This window comes from Buteo buteo, chromosome 5 (genome assembly GCF_964188355.1).
Source record: "Buteo buteo chromosome 5, bButBut1.hap1.1, whole genome shotgun sequence".
NCBI lineage: Eukaryota > Metazoa > Chordata > Aves > Accipitriformes > Accipitridae > Buteo > Buteo buteo.
The window spans coordinates 24,569,258-24,583,652 of record NC_134175.1 but is presented as its reverse complement, the minus strand read 5'-3'; positions in this window follow the sequence as shown (position 1 = coordinate 24,583,652).

Sequence of the window (14,395 nt, the reverse complement as noted above, 5' to 3'; positions counted from 1 at the left end):
CTTACAGCAAAAAAAAAAAAAAAAAAAAGGCGCTCAAACTTCCAGAGGGAAGTGAGCAAGTAAGTGCATGTTGTGCACAGGAGGGCGAAATATAGCAAAGAAGGGAGGAAAAAAAGGCAATTGTTAACATTGCATGTGCTGCACTTAGTGGATAAAAGTTACATATTCTAGTTTCATAATGGGGATGTTCAGGGTCAAACAGGTGCTAGCTTCAGATGCTGTAAAATCAAGAGGTGGGTTTTTTTTTTGTCTCATAGAATTGGCAAACAGGTATTCCCCTAGAGACATGGAATGAGGACATAGCAATTAACTCTCCCGTTCCTGCAATCGGAGTGCTAATCACATCCTTAGCAACTGCATGGTCACTATGGTACCAACACCATCTTTTGCTTAAATCCTTTCTGATTCATTCTCCTGGTAACTTTGGTGATGGTCAGAGCAGAGGTTACGTACACTTGCTGACACTGTGCTGAATGGTTCCATCAATCTCCATTCTGCAATACTGGACTCTGTTGCAAATGAAAATCAGCTGGGAGGCTAGAAAGAAAGTAAGTAAATGTCCGGAGAACCTATGCTGTTTGCTTTTCAGAAACACTGTGCAAATGACAAACACAATGCTTCACTACAGCCTCTCTGCTCTAATAGTCTTAAATGTGAGGCTAATGAACTTTAGCTTTCAACTCCATTGAACCTCATTATACTGTAAGTACCCTTTGTGTAACATCTTCTTGTGACTCAGCTGCCAAAAACAATAATGAAGCTATCAGAAAAGAAGGAAAAGAAAAATATATGGTCTTAAAAACAAGCCAATCAGATTCATCTTTCCACAGCCAATATTTGTCCTGGGAGAAGCAGTGACAAATTATAGAGGCTGTAATGGAAAAATGCTAGATGTTGAGACATTTGTGAATGCTAACTGAATCAGGAAATAGCATACAGGAAACAGACTAACAAAAGTGTCCCTGACGGAGTCGCTTAGAGTGGTTGCTGAAATCTGTCCTGTAAGAAGTTCTATCCCATGCATTGCAGACAGAAACAACTGGAACCAGCTTTTATTCAATGAATGTTTGGGATTTGAGTCACTAACCTGCCTTGAGTGCTCTAGTGACACAGAAGAGCTGGAACTCCAGTGCTCACTGTGTGGAGAGGGACCACTCTCTCCTTTGCCTCACTGGTGGAATAAAGTGGTGAAGGAGAACTTACTCAAGAGTCCAGCCTTTTATTTTCAGGTCTCATTGTTTTGGTACACAGGAAGGCTAACCTTAGCATCAGTCAAGCAGAGAGAAGGAAACAAGTGTTTGCAGGAAGAAGACAGATGTCATGTATATGAAGTTTATGTCAGGACTCTATGCCGTTAATGGGAATAGGAGGAAACATTCCCTGGGAGCGTATTTTCAATATCTCCTCAGCTGCAGGATTATGTCCTCTGATAAAGCTGGTACTGATAATTTTTGGAGGCAGAACAGGTGCATGCTGTGTGGATCTAGGGTGACAAACATCTATTTTCACATGTGGCAGATAACATTAAAATGGAAGGTATGGATAGTGGGAGGTAGTCAACTCGAGTGGGAGTGCTACCGACTGGGAAGTAGATAAATGCATAGCTTCAGGAAGATTCACAGAGTGGACGTTTTCAATAATGTCAGCATTTATTATATACTTCTAATTGGAGGACCTCATTTCTCCATTTTCCTAATTGATTCCTGTAACAAAGATGCCCTGAGTGCTGTATACCGCTCACTGATTGCTAGGCAAACATTACTGGAGTGTCAATATTTGCTTTTTCCTAGAGCTATCGTTGTTTGAGAGGGTGTAAGTCATTTGGGATAATGCTCTACTACTGCTGTATTAAATACACATGAAAAACATCTGGTATGCTCGCTCTGTGTTTTTTTCACTTTTTGTTTTACTTTGCAGTGAAAACAACTGCTAGTCAGTTGATAAAGCCAGAAGGCAAGACAAGGTATTTCAAAGGAACACAATTTCACCTATCCTATTGGTATCCCCTTACTGGGGCCTTAGGTCCAGAAAGGGCAAGAATTCAAAATCTTTATCCATTTTACATTCTCAAAGCTGGTCTCTATAACCATGTGTTCCCTTAACTCCCCACCTCCTTCTGCCCTGGGTGCTGATGCTTTGTCTTAAACTAGAAGTCAACATCTTTATCACAGATACTTTCCTTCAGCAGCACCTAGCATAATGGGCACCCCACCCCTAATTCTTCTTGGTTCTACGGTGACACGAACCAACATTTTCATGTTAGAGGTGAAGGTTCTATTTCTTGAATGGGTAAAATAAAGCCTGACTCTGTATCTGGACAGAATGAAGAGAAAAGTAGATGGTGGTTTCTTGTTGAACAAGAAGGAGGAATTATTGTCTGCTTTAGCCAGTATATAATGAGGCCTTCCAGCTCTTCCAGGGGCTCATCTTGTCAAATACCACATAGATTTTCCCTATAGCCCAAGAATTTGAGCAATAATAACTGTAGTGGAGCTGGAGATAACCCCATAATTGCAAGTTTGGCCAGCTTACCCAAAGCCTTCACCACAAACTTTATGAAAAATACTGCTCACTATTTACATGAAAGTTGCAGCACACAGAGGAAGGTACTTTTGACAGGGTGACTGTCCTGCATAGCTGTGGAGTAATATATCATATGATCCTATTGGTCCTTTGGTGATTCAATATATAGGTAACTGCATTTCATATAACACTCTCCCAAGGTAGACAGAAGATAACTATGACTTCTGGTAATGAAATGCCTGGGGAGTCTCCTGCTGCACTTGGAAAGAAGACAGAAGAAAAGTGGATTGCAAAATCCAAATGCTATGGTCTTGGCTCCCTGACACAGGTCAAGAAGAGGTTGGTTGGAAGTTGACCACATATTTCAGATCTAGAAATCCACAGGACCAGAAGTTTTGAAAGGACAGCTTTGTTACTCATGGTTGTTCTGCTAACTTCAAGGTTTTTCCTTCATCCTGCTCTATAATTGGGATAGAATTTGACTTTGTATATATAAAAATGTGCCTTTCAGTGGGTGTTTAAATTAGGTGATTATTCATGTGAAGTCAATTGGGAAGGTATCTAAATCCACTACACATGTATTTATACATGTGCAGAAATTTGGTTTCATTAATAGGAACTCCAGGCATCTGGAGTACATAAAAATCTATGGTAAGGATCTGAGAAGAAACTTTTGCCCGTTCTGCACTAGAACTTACATTTATATGAAACATAACCAAGATCCTGCTGAATAGGAGTTTGTCTTGTCATTAAACTGACTCTTTGGTAACTGCTGGTCAGTGTTTTCCTTTCTGCATAATCTGAAGAGAGTAAGAGCGTCTCTCATCTCCAGTTGCAGAGGATAAATTCAAATGTAAAAGCTCAAGTTTTCAGCTCTCTGTACGTGCTTGGGACATTCCCCAATGGATCAGCTATTTCAATGGCCATCACAACACCACAAAGCTCCTTGCTTCCTCTTGTTTCACTTCTGATGAAACTTCCTCTATCATAAAGCAGAGCTAATGGTCCAGATTTAATCAACAAAAGCATTTACATTTCAAAATAATGAGACCCACTCAGCTGGTAACTTGTTAATTAGTTCTAAAGCATTCTTCCTTTATCCTCTTGTGCTGCAGGACAATCCTTCCAATAATAAGGGCGGTAACTTGAGTAAATGTTATCTCGGAGTACTATTTTGCTCCAGGCTCAATTTACACCAATCTGTTGATTTCAGGAGAACTACTCCTGATTTACCGAGGGGTAAATGTCTTTATGTATCGCACTGTCTTACTTTTCCTAACAAGTTTTTGCCTTCTATTTTTGCATGACGAATGTCTGCAAAGCAATTAAATGCCTGAACTTAAGCCTCTCTGCCCCTTTATTTTTTAACAATGCTATTCTTTCACTCTGGAGCTCCTAATACTTGAGGTCAGATTCACATTTACGGAAAACCTATTTATACCACTTTATAATTCAGTGCTGTTTTTTTCTTGATTCTCACATGAAGGCCCTTCTACCCAGCTATAGAAAGGTACCAGAATATAAATAAGAATCTGTCCATTAACTTTTTTTCTAGCACCCAGATACTTGCAAGTGAGGATGAATGTAAAGAATGAGGATCTGTTCCCAGTTTCTGTCCCTGTACTAATAAAATCAGAAATACATATGCTGGGTTTCATAGTCTTCCCCAGCAGATTCCTTAACAACTGGAAAACTCCACCAATTAGTACCCAGCACAGGATATGCTTCAGCTGACCTGCTGGCAATCAGTCCCTAGATCGATTTTGTCCTGTGATTATCAGTTCTCCAGTCAGACAGAACAGACAGACAAGATCTTAAAGACAAGAAGACGTTTTAGGAAATAAAATCAGGATGTTCAACTCAGAACGCAATTTCCTCCTATATCCTAATTTTGCAAGGCACATAAGTGTGTGCTTAACTTCAAGCACATGATTAATCACCTCTTCGAGAACAGGAAGTCTTTCCTGAACTGGAGGCTATGTCTTCTCTTCTGCACCTCTATAGATGGGTGCCTTCTTTTTTTCTGTTTTCTTTTTCTTTCTTCTTTTTTTCTTTCTTCTCCCCCCCATCCCCCGATGCTTTCCCATTTACTCCTTTTTTTTTTTTTTTTTTTTTACCTTTCCCCTTTTCTTTTTTCCCTGTCATATATAATGCATCTGTGCAAAGTTCCTCTTTCTAGATATGGTCGGTAGGTGAGGAGGCAATTATGTAAATAATAAGGTGAGGGAATAAATTATAAAAATAGAAGTATATTCCCAACTTTTTAACAGGAATTTCTACTTCTGAACCATTTCAATTTCTCTGGAAGCCTGAGGACTAAGTACACATAAGACTGAACCTGGCTTTTTTATTGATGCTTGTCTTCTATAAATGAACTACTTAACTATGTTTTTGAAAAACATAAGTTAGCACCAAGAAGCTGCATAAATAGCAAGTAAAACAAAACAAAACAAAACAAAAGAGGGAGAAATAAAAATGCCATGTAAAATTTTATCCTTCCTAAGTCTCCAGGACATCTTTTGAATACCCATGTAATTTTAAGTGTTTGTGGCCGTGGCAAAAAATGTTCCCACATGTGGCAAATGTGGAAAAATGTTGTCAATACTTTAAAAATATTGTAATAAATCTCATGTTTTAATCATACTTTTAGAGCCTCCATGTGTTGCCTGTAGAGCCAATGCAATGATTCTGATTTTCACAGAAATGTGATCCAGCCCTAGGGTTGGCAGAAGTTGTGATTTTAGATCTGAGCTCCAGGGAACAAAATTATAGAAATGCGATTCACATGAATTGGAGGATCTCAGGTTGGGTGTATTTCACCTGAAATACTTGAAAGGAGTCTAATCACTTCCTTAAAGTTAATCTTATGTGTTTATAAGGGTTACTCATGAAGGTTCATTCTATTGCAAGGTTTCCAGCTTGATAGTCCATAGGAGGCATAAATCCTGAAAAGTATCACTTGATAGCCAAACTCATGACAAGCAGTGCAATAATTTGCCTGTATCTGCAAAAACCACGCATCTGATTAAAACTCCCTGATTAAATAGATGGTTCTCTAGAACAAAGAAAAAAAGTAAGAACTGGGGAAGGGGGGTTAATTAATTAAATATTTTTTTCATGCTACTACTATTTCTTTTCTTCCTGACTCCTTTGTCTGTACTTTTAAAAAATATTCATCCTCCTAGAATAGTCTATCAATAGCACAAGCATTCACAAGAGATTAGCCCAGAGGGGACTCTGATCCACTTTCACTGTTAAGACAAAACTTCCATTGATACCAATGAGTTTCACCCTGGAATATGCATTTGTAGTTGACTTGTCAGAGCTCAGCTTTGCTGCACACTTGGCGTGATGCACACCATGCACCTATTTACTTAGGACTCAGAATGAGAAGTGAGAGTTATAGAAAATCTGTTCCGAACTACTTTAGTTTAATTTGGATATTTGTGGGATTTGGTAGAGAGCCAGCAAGACTAACCTAGTTATAGCATAAGAATATTAGCCATTGCAAGTCAGGCTTTGGCCAAATTATTTTTCAAATACAAATAAACTTTGTCATGACTACGAATATACAGGCTTTTTTTTTACTTGTGCATAACATTTGGATGCTCTGTCCCTACAAAGACTTGTGCATATGTTTGACCTAAACCTCTGTGGAGTAGCACCCTGTGCTGCGCCCCCCCCCCCCCCCCCCCAATTCCTTGATTTCAGCATGTGCAAGGTATAAGGTTAAGCAGCTCAGGCATGCTTTGAGGCATTCTGGTCTATCATCTGTACAATGGTGTGGGAGTCTTCTGCATATATCCACAGCAGCAAGAAAACAGTTGGACTATTGCTATAACAGTTTTGTGGGAGGAAGATATAAAGGGGAACAGCAGAAGGAAGAATATCTTGGAAAATATTTCAGTGTAATGTAAGGGTGTGAGGTGGGAAGGTAGAGAAGCAGGCATTCGATAATCTAGTCTTTAAAATCTACTGCATGTGGTTTGTGATCACTGTGAGTTACTCAGAAAAAAACTCCTTGCTCAGCCTAAGGCTCTGAATATCCTTACTCGCAGTTCTATGACTTGTTCACTAGCTTCTCTATTTGATTTTGTATTTTTTACAAGAAAATTCCTCCTTTCCAAATTTTAATATTGGCAAGCTACTCTTTGGTATGCTTCTTACCCAGAGGAGGTTGCTCAGACTTATGCTGTGGTCCCTTTTATTTACTCCTAATATATAGTTGCTTCTTGTCAGCCATTAATAGATAAATATTTTACTATCTGGTTTTCTTCACCTGCTAAAATCTTATCTATATAGCTCTAATGGTGTCTTGCAGCTACAGAGTCCCCTTCCTCCCCCTCTCTCTGTGACCTAACCTGTCCTTGCTCTAGAGATTATAGTAAGTATTACAATATCCCATTGATTTTTGACACTCCCTCATTCTTCAGAAATACCCATTACGTCAAGTTCTCCTTCCACTGTCATACACTCTGCTTTCACCTGTTATTATTTTTAAGCTTCTGGTATGCAGACATTGATAGTATTTATTTTTGGCCATCTACCTATTTTTAAACAACTCCTCTGCCTAGCTCCCTACATCAGAATATAAAACTGTGATTTCAGTTTAGTTATCCTCAAGGTCATCCGTTATCCTTGTTCCCATCTTTTAGAACTGGATACACAGTCAACATGCTGATGGGAGAAAAAGAAGGTATGTGGAAATGCAGGCACTCTTTTACCCAAAGACTTGACTACTCACATCCTACCCAGTGCAGACAATGTGCTGCCTGATCCTACATGATGCCATGAGGTCAGACCAGTGTGGCTGCAAGCCCCTTTGCATAATTAGATCAGGGATGCATTTTCCCTTGGAAATGCTCCCTCTTTATCATCAAGATGTTTCAAAGCTCACTTTTGGGTTTTTTTTCCTTTCCTTTTTTTTTTCCAAGCAGTGAGACAGCTGATTTTTCCTAGCAATTTTTTCTCTGTTGCAAAAATGATAAATAAAAACAATTTCTACTTTGAATTTTATTCAGCTATTCCATTACTGATCTTTCCATTGACTCATTGGAAACTGAGAGAGGGTTTGATTCTTTTCTGTGGAAAGAACATGGGAAAACCTTGTTAGGCGTTTTGTAGAAAAAGTACAATTTTTCTTTTATCCAGCATTTTGCTTGCAATTTTGTATAACATTTCTTTGAAAATATGTGTCCCAGTTTCCTTTTAAATTTCTTTATCCTGTTCTGCTACTGAAAAGGCTGCAGATGGAAGGGGGGAACTAGGAACTCCCCGTGTCAATCAGCTCTATTCATTCAATGGCTGTATTTATTAGTTTCATTAAAAACATATTGAGCAGCCCTGGTTCCTCAGTTCTGCACGCCTACACAATCCTGACTGCCTTGCCACCCCCCTGTCAGTTAGTGCTCTATCCTGAGGCCTCTCTCAGCTTGAGATTCCACATGAAACATGAATCCAAGAGGATATCACATGTTTTTAGGTCTTACTGGAAAGACTTCACACAGCTTGACAGGTGAGGAGAGGGCCGGGGGCAGTTAGATGAGGAAAAAGAAGTGCTCAAGGTGGACTGATAATTAACCTTTTTGTTTTAAAAAAGAGAAATGGAAAGAAAAAGTCTGTGCAAAGCTTGGAAAATATCTCCATTGTTACTGCCATTTGGTAATCTGTGACGTAAATGTACATTTAACATGTGACCAGCTTATGAGTCATGAACCATGGTTTTGTAGGAAATATGGCACACTGGGCTGTTATCATACAAAGGAGCAGTTTGTAGAGAAGACGGTTAATTTGCTACATTATTAATGTTGAGCCATGGACTGGTCCCCTGCAGAAAATGTTATGCTCTTTATATGCCTCCTCCTGTCTTATTAAAATCAGAACTGTGTGGAAGAGCAGAACCATGACAGGAGTCTGGTCCTTTTGGGGCCAAAAGAATGGGTGCCAACAGAAATATTATAATTAGATTTGCTGTGTTTTAGCACTTCTGTTGGTGTTTTTTAAAACAAACAAACAAACAAACAAACAACAAACTGTTTTATTGTATGACAAAATAAAAAAAGTTTGGCATGAATCAAAAAATCTCCATACTCAGGACTGAGAATTAAAGTTGCAGTCTAAACTATTTAAAGTTGAAAACCTGCCTAGTAGCTTTAATGGTCTTTAAATCAGACACCAGGCTAGGGTTAACTTTTCAGAAAAAAGGCATTATTTTCTGTATTCATCCCTGAAGAGTGATCCATAAAAATTCTACCTGCTCAGACACAGTGGAACTTAACATCTTCCTCTCTTTGGAGATGATCTCTCTTTCCAAAAACATCAGATTGAATAACTTCTACCTAATACCCTAATTTCCTTTTTCCTCCACTATATATCTATGGACCATGAACTTCAATGCCTGCACTCTACAGTTCTCCGAGACAAGAAGACTAGAGTATGCACTGATGCTCTCAAACACTCCCAAGGATATATAGCATACAACCTCTTCCATACATATCTTCTTTTTTTTCCTAAGTGGGTCACAGTGTATTAGCACTGATCTCAGAGTTTCTTACAGAACTGTGGTACATTTTTGTCTTTTATGGCAACAGAGATTCAGGGGTACACCAAAAAAAAATCTGCTTACTACCAAACAAATAATATTCTTAACAGTTACTTCCCCCCCTCAAAATGTTTGATCCTCACAGTCACCCTTGACAAGGAATTGTTAGTATTGCTTCCAGTTTCCAGATGAGAGAGTAAAGGTGCACTGGCATCACAAAATATGTATCAGTATCACAGTGCATACATCAGTATGGCCTCAGCCAAGGCTCACATACATATGCTCCCTTAAATTTACACGCCTTTGTGTGAAAAGAAACAAGTCCTACTGAGATGGAGAATTCATCCAGTTTGCAAGCACATGCTTGGCCCTTCCCAGAACACACAGAGCCACTGTGTGATGCATCACACAAATCCAATAAAGAATACAATAGAGAACAGAAGGCAGGGAAGGAGGAGAACCATGGTAATGCAGTATTTTCACTTACTGTTTTTGAATATCATGGTGTTGTCACTGAAGCTATCACTTCGTGGTTTGGCAGTCAGCTAAGGATAAGTTGGTGCTTAAAAGGATATAATTTGATTGAAGGTGATATTAACCAGGAATGACATGGTGATATAAACAGAATAGCAGGCAGGTGAGACCAGGGAAGTCAGTCTGGGACCTTTGTCTCTTTGGAATCTGATAATCTTATTAATGCAGGTACCTCTGTCTTGTAGAGGAATGCTATCATTCCTGGTTTAGGGAGTTATTGGGAGGTTAAAGCCTCCCAATGCCAATAAAGATATTTAAGCATTGAATTCCACCTGTGAATTTGGACTGAAGTGATGGGCTTACAGTGTCACAGGAATATCTGGCTTGGCAGACAAGGCCTCTTAATGCCATACTAGTATTACACTCAGAAGAGCATTGTTCCTGTCCTCTCACATTGCTTAAGTATAAGGGTGGGGGTAGGAGAATATTCTTGAGGATTGTGATATGGTACCACCAGAAAGGTCAGGAGGGAACATAAGAACTTGAATATCCCTAAATACATGCGTGTATATACATGTATAAATACATACACATGTGTGGGTAACAACACATTAAGTGGTAATCACGCTGATGGTGATCACCTGTTCACTCTGACAGTTGCCAGCACACAAAATAGATGTTAGTCCAATTATTAATAGATGTGTATCCACCTCCACAGCTGGCGATGCCTGGCACAGCTAAAGGCAGTTAGACTCAATAAGCCTTGAATTTAAGTGGTGCAGAGACTGTTTTAGTCATCCGTTTCAAATAGTTCTTCTGGGTCAAGTGTGAGGCACATGGCATGTGAAGGAAGAATCATAAACTTCCTTGATTTATCTAGTATTTTCACCAGCCATAATTTTTCCCCAAACAAAGCAAAACCAAAAACATCATGAGCAGAAACTGATTTTGGCATCAGACTCTCCTTGTTTTCAGTCCCATCATACTGTAAGATAATTGACACCATAATCAGACAAATGAAAATTATGGAGCTGTCTGAGGGTCCCACCCTTCTACTGGAATCATGGATTTTTCTGAAACTATTTACACATTCTTTTCAGAAAAATCAGCACACAGAGTAATGAAGTTACTCTGTGCCTGAGAGAAAACTGCTTGCTGTACTTACAACAAAGAGTATTGTAACCAATGGCTACAGTTAACATGGATTTGGTCTTGGTCAAGCAGAGATGCCTTTCCCAACTTAATGTCAAAGTCAACTCAAGTCCTCTGCAGACTAGGCTGTAAATTCCTAGAATCTGGATTTAGCACAGAATTCAGTAATAACAAATAATAGTTCAAACTGTCCTCCTTAGGCTTGGCTACTGTCAAGAAAAACCCTCTCCCCACTGCTTATTGCTAATGTTTGAAATTCTACCATCTCTACTCTCCCCATGGAAAGAGGAAACCAGCATTAGCCTTTCACAGCAGAATCACCCAGGCAAAACGTCTTATGCAGATATTAACACCTTGCTGTGTGTCTGCTAGAGCCATGTAGCAACTGAATTCCATGGGCATACTATACTTGTGCTACATCGGAGCATATAGAGGAAAAAGGAGTGCACATCACTAAAACTGAGCCAATACAAGATGATGATATTTAGTTAAATTTACCTAAAATGTCTGCTGTCGCATAGGTACAATCTGGCACTTCCAAATCCTGGTACAGCTCCTCACCATATAGCTCGGCTAACATCTAGCTCTATTTAAAACCGAACTTGAGTTGAGGTTTTCTTTGTATGTTTTGTCTTCAGTGTCCGATTCATCCTTTTCTCTTCTGTAAAAAACAATAAATCAAGAAGGCATTTAAATCTGAGTGTATATTTCTCCATTAAATCGACACAAACATACAAGCAATTTTTTCAGAGTTGTTCCCTATTTTTCATCTGTTCAAGCCGCTTCCAAGCAAGTCCTTCCCTGTGTGGAAATGGGGCCCTTCTGAAGAGTGAGGGATGAGTGGCCAAACCCCTTTTGACATAGTGACTCGCTGCCAGTGATTTCTCATTAATTAGGTGCACATTCTCCCCTTGGTATGTGTACAATGTAATTCCCACTAACATCAAAAGGAAAACTGCTCTCCTTAAGTTTGTCAGGCAGCAACTACCCAGGGGCTGGTCTTTTGTTCAGGGGCTGAACAAAATTGCTCAGTCTGTGGATGTTTTTTTCGCCTGCCCACCATGGTGGGCCAGCTTCCTTCTGGAGCATGCGCTTACCTCCTGCTGCCCAGTACCACCAAGCACATGCAGCAGCAGGGGAAGGAGGAGGTCTGCCCAGCCTGGCAGCCACCCTGGCTACTGTCAGCACAGCCGCCATCTTGAAGCTTCTGCACCATGACGGACATCTGAGGCACCAAGCCAGAGCAGCCTGGCTGCCAGGGGCTGTGTTCAGAGAGCAGCACAGCTACCTTCTCACCCCACAGATCAGTTAATTTCGGGCAACACCTGATCACAGTGACACAGCTCCCAGGAGTCCATAGCACTCTCCTCACAGACAGCTGTCGTCATGGAAAGAGCCCAACGGCAGCTGCTGGAGGGAACGGCACTGTACGGTAGTGCTGGTGGTATTCATATGGACAAGTAAACACACCTAGGGCCTTCTCTGGCCCTGAGGCTGACTGGCTCAGCATGGCTTATGTCTCACACCACTGAAATCTCTTATCTTTCCCCACACGATGTCCCAAAACAGTGCCCATGTCTGGGCTGCCTTTAGGCACCTGCTAGCCCTGAGCCATACCCAGGTGGCATTGCAGGAGGTGTCTGATGGGGCCATACCAGCAGTTTAACAGTATGGACAACTGGGCTATGGCCCTGTTGAGTTTACTAATGAAAATGTGACCCGTGGATGCCTAGGTGGCTGATTTTTATCCATGCCATGGCTCAGGAGAGCAGGCACCCAGCATCAGAAATGCTGAGAGAAAAGCAGATGAGGGGTTAATAGCAATCCCCACCATGAAGAACATGGCGGCATTTTATAATTCTTTGGTTACCAGTACTGTGAAAACAAAACCCTCATGGCTCAGCAGAAAGCCTGGCCAGCTTTGCAAGAGGGACACCAAAACAGTAGTATGGGATGGAGACAGAAGGGTGACAGAATCACTGTACGGGGAGAGGGTGGCATGGCTTCCACATGCTGGAAAAAGACCCACCTGACAGGAGGAGAACATTTCTTCCTGCACTTCCCTTCAACCTTAATGCACCGGCTGTCACTGCCACAATTTCCAGTTGCTCAGGCACTGAGCAGGGCTGGTGCTTGCACTCAATGCCAAAAGGTGCCCAAGGGGACAGGTCACCTGCTGCCAGGAGACCTGAGGGGAGAGAGGCGCCATTTTGAGGGCCCCCATGCCTCTCCTCTGGCCTCGGCCATGAAGCAGCCCAAGAGGCCCCCGCCTCGGTCCCTGCCTCTCCGGAGGGCGGCAGACTGTCCCCTGCGGGGCGGGGAAGAGCATTTCACCTCCTCTCTCCTAACCCGGGCTGTGCTGTGCTGGGGACTGGGCACAGCGCCTCACAAGCTTTTTAGGAATGGGGTGTCTGAGCAAGCGGAGGACTCTACTTGACAAGTACATACGTTCCTTGGGTGTCATACCATTCACTCACCAGTACGAAGCTATATTCTCTGAGGTGCACAGTGACCCAGCCACAATTTTATTTCTTGGGTCTCTGAACAGTGATCACTTTAGCTCCCTGTAACTCATCCTTCACAATGAAGAAAATTTAATCTATCATTTAATAATAATTTAATCATTAAATATCAATTAATCAGTTAAATGTAAAGGGGTAATATTGGTCTTGGGCTAAGAAGGGAAACTGCCATCTGGCAGCATAAAAACCTGAAAAAGGAGAGAGATGGGGAGGTTCAGAGTGGGCCGAGAGGATTCAGGGAATTTTTTGCAAGATAAGCATCAGAAAAGCAAAGCAGAAGGGAAACAGTTAAGGTTTATTAACAACAGTTACTTGGGATTTCAGGGTGTTTGTGGTGATGCCTTGGAGCTACTTACGTGATTTTACATGGAGATAAAGATCTGTAGCTGAGACCTTCCGTTCTGTGCTGCAGCTCACAAACCGTATTTAGGTTATACTCTGGCAGCTCTTGCTGTTTCCCAGAGCATTAGGGGTTGTTCTGATTATGAGGGCTGTGCCCTCCTTCCTCTTCCAAATTACCTTCCTTGTAGCAGCTCTTTCTGCATCATCAGCTAGCCACAGTATTTCAGGGTCACATGAAAGAGGTGGAAGGAAATGTATATTTTAGGGACCAAAATATTCACATCAGAAGGCCAATGTTCTCATCACTGAATTTTAGGAACTTGTATTTATTTTGCAGCTTTCTGTCAAAAGGGTAGAGGCTTTTGCTAAAGGGCAGGAAAGTTCCTGTTTCTCAAAGATCCTTCCTGAATATCCCAAAATATTTTTTAAATGGTATCACTTGACCATATTTCTCTTTACTTATGGGATTAGTAGTGGTCGTAGGTTTGCTAACACTAGCTAAGCTGGATCCTGAGGGGAAAAGTGCCTTTTGATTACCTCAGTAAATTAGAAATATTAGACAGGAGCCTCAGACCAGAAGGCGTTTGCCTGGATTGAAACTCTGGTTTCTAGTCCCAACATTCCATATTATTTTGGGAACTCAAGTTGAGCTTGAGATACACCTAAACATTAACCAGCCAGAACATAAGCAGACAATGAATCTGAAACCATGCACAGGGGTACATGAGGAATGGTCTCTGAAAATAGGATGTGTCTGTTCTGGTTTCAGACAAAAGATCTCCAGAAAACTTAAGTCAATGGACAAGACATGGACACAGAAGGCCCCTATCAGCAATAGTTC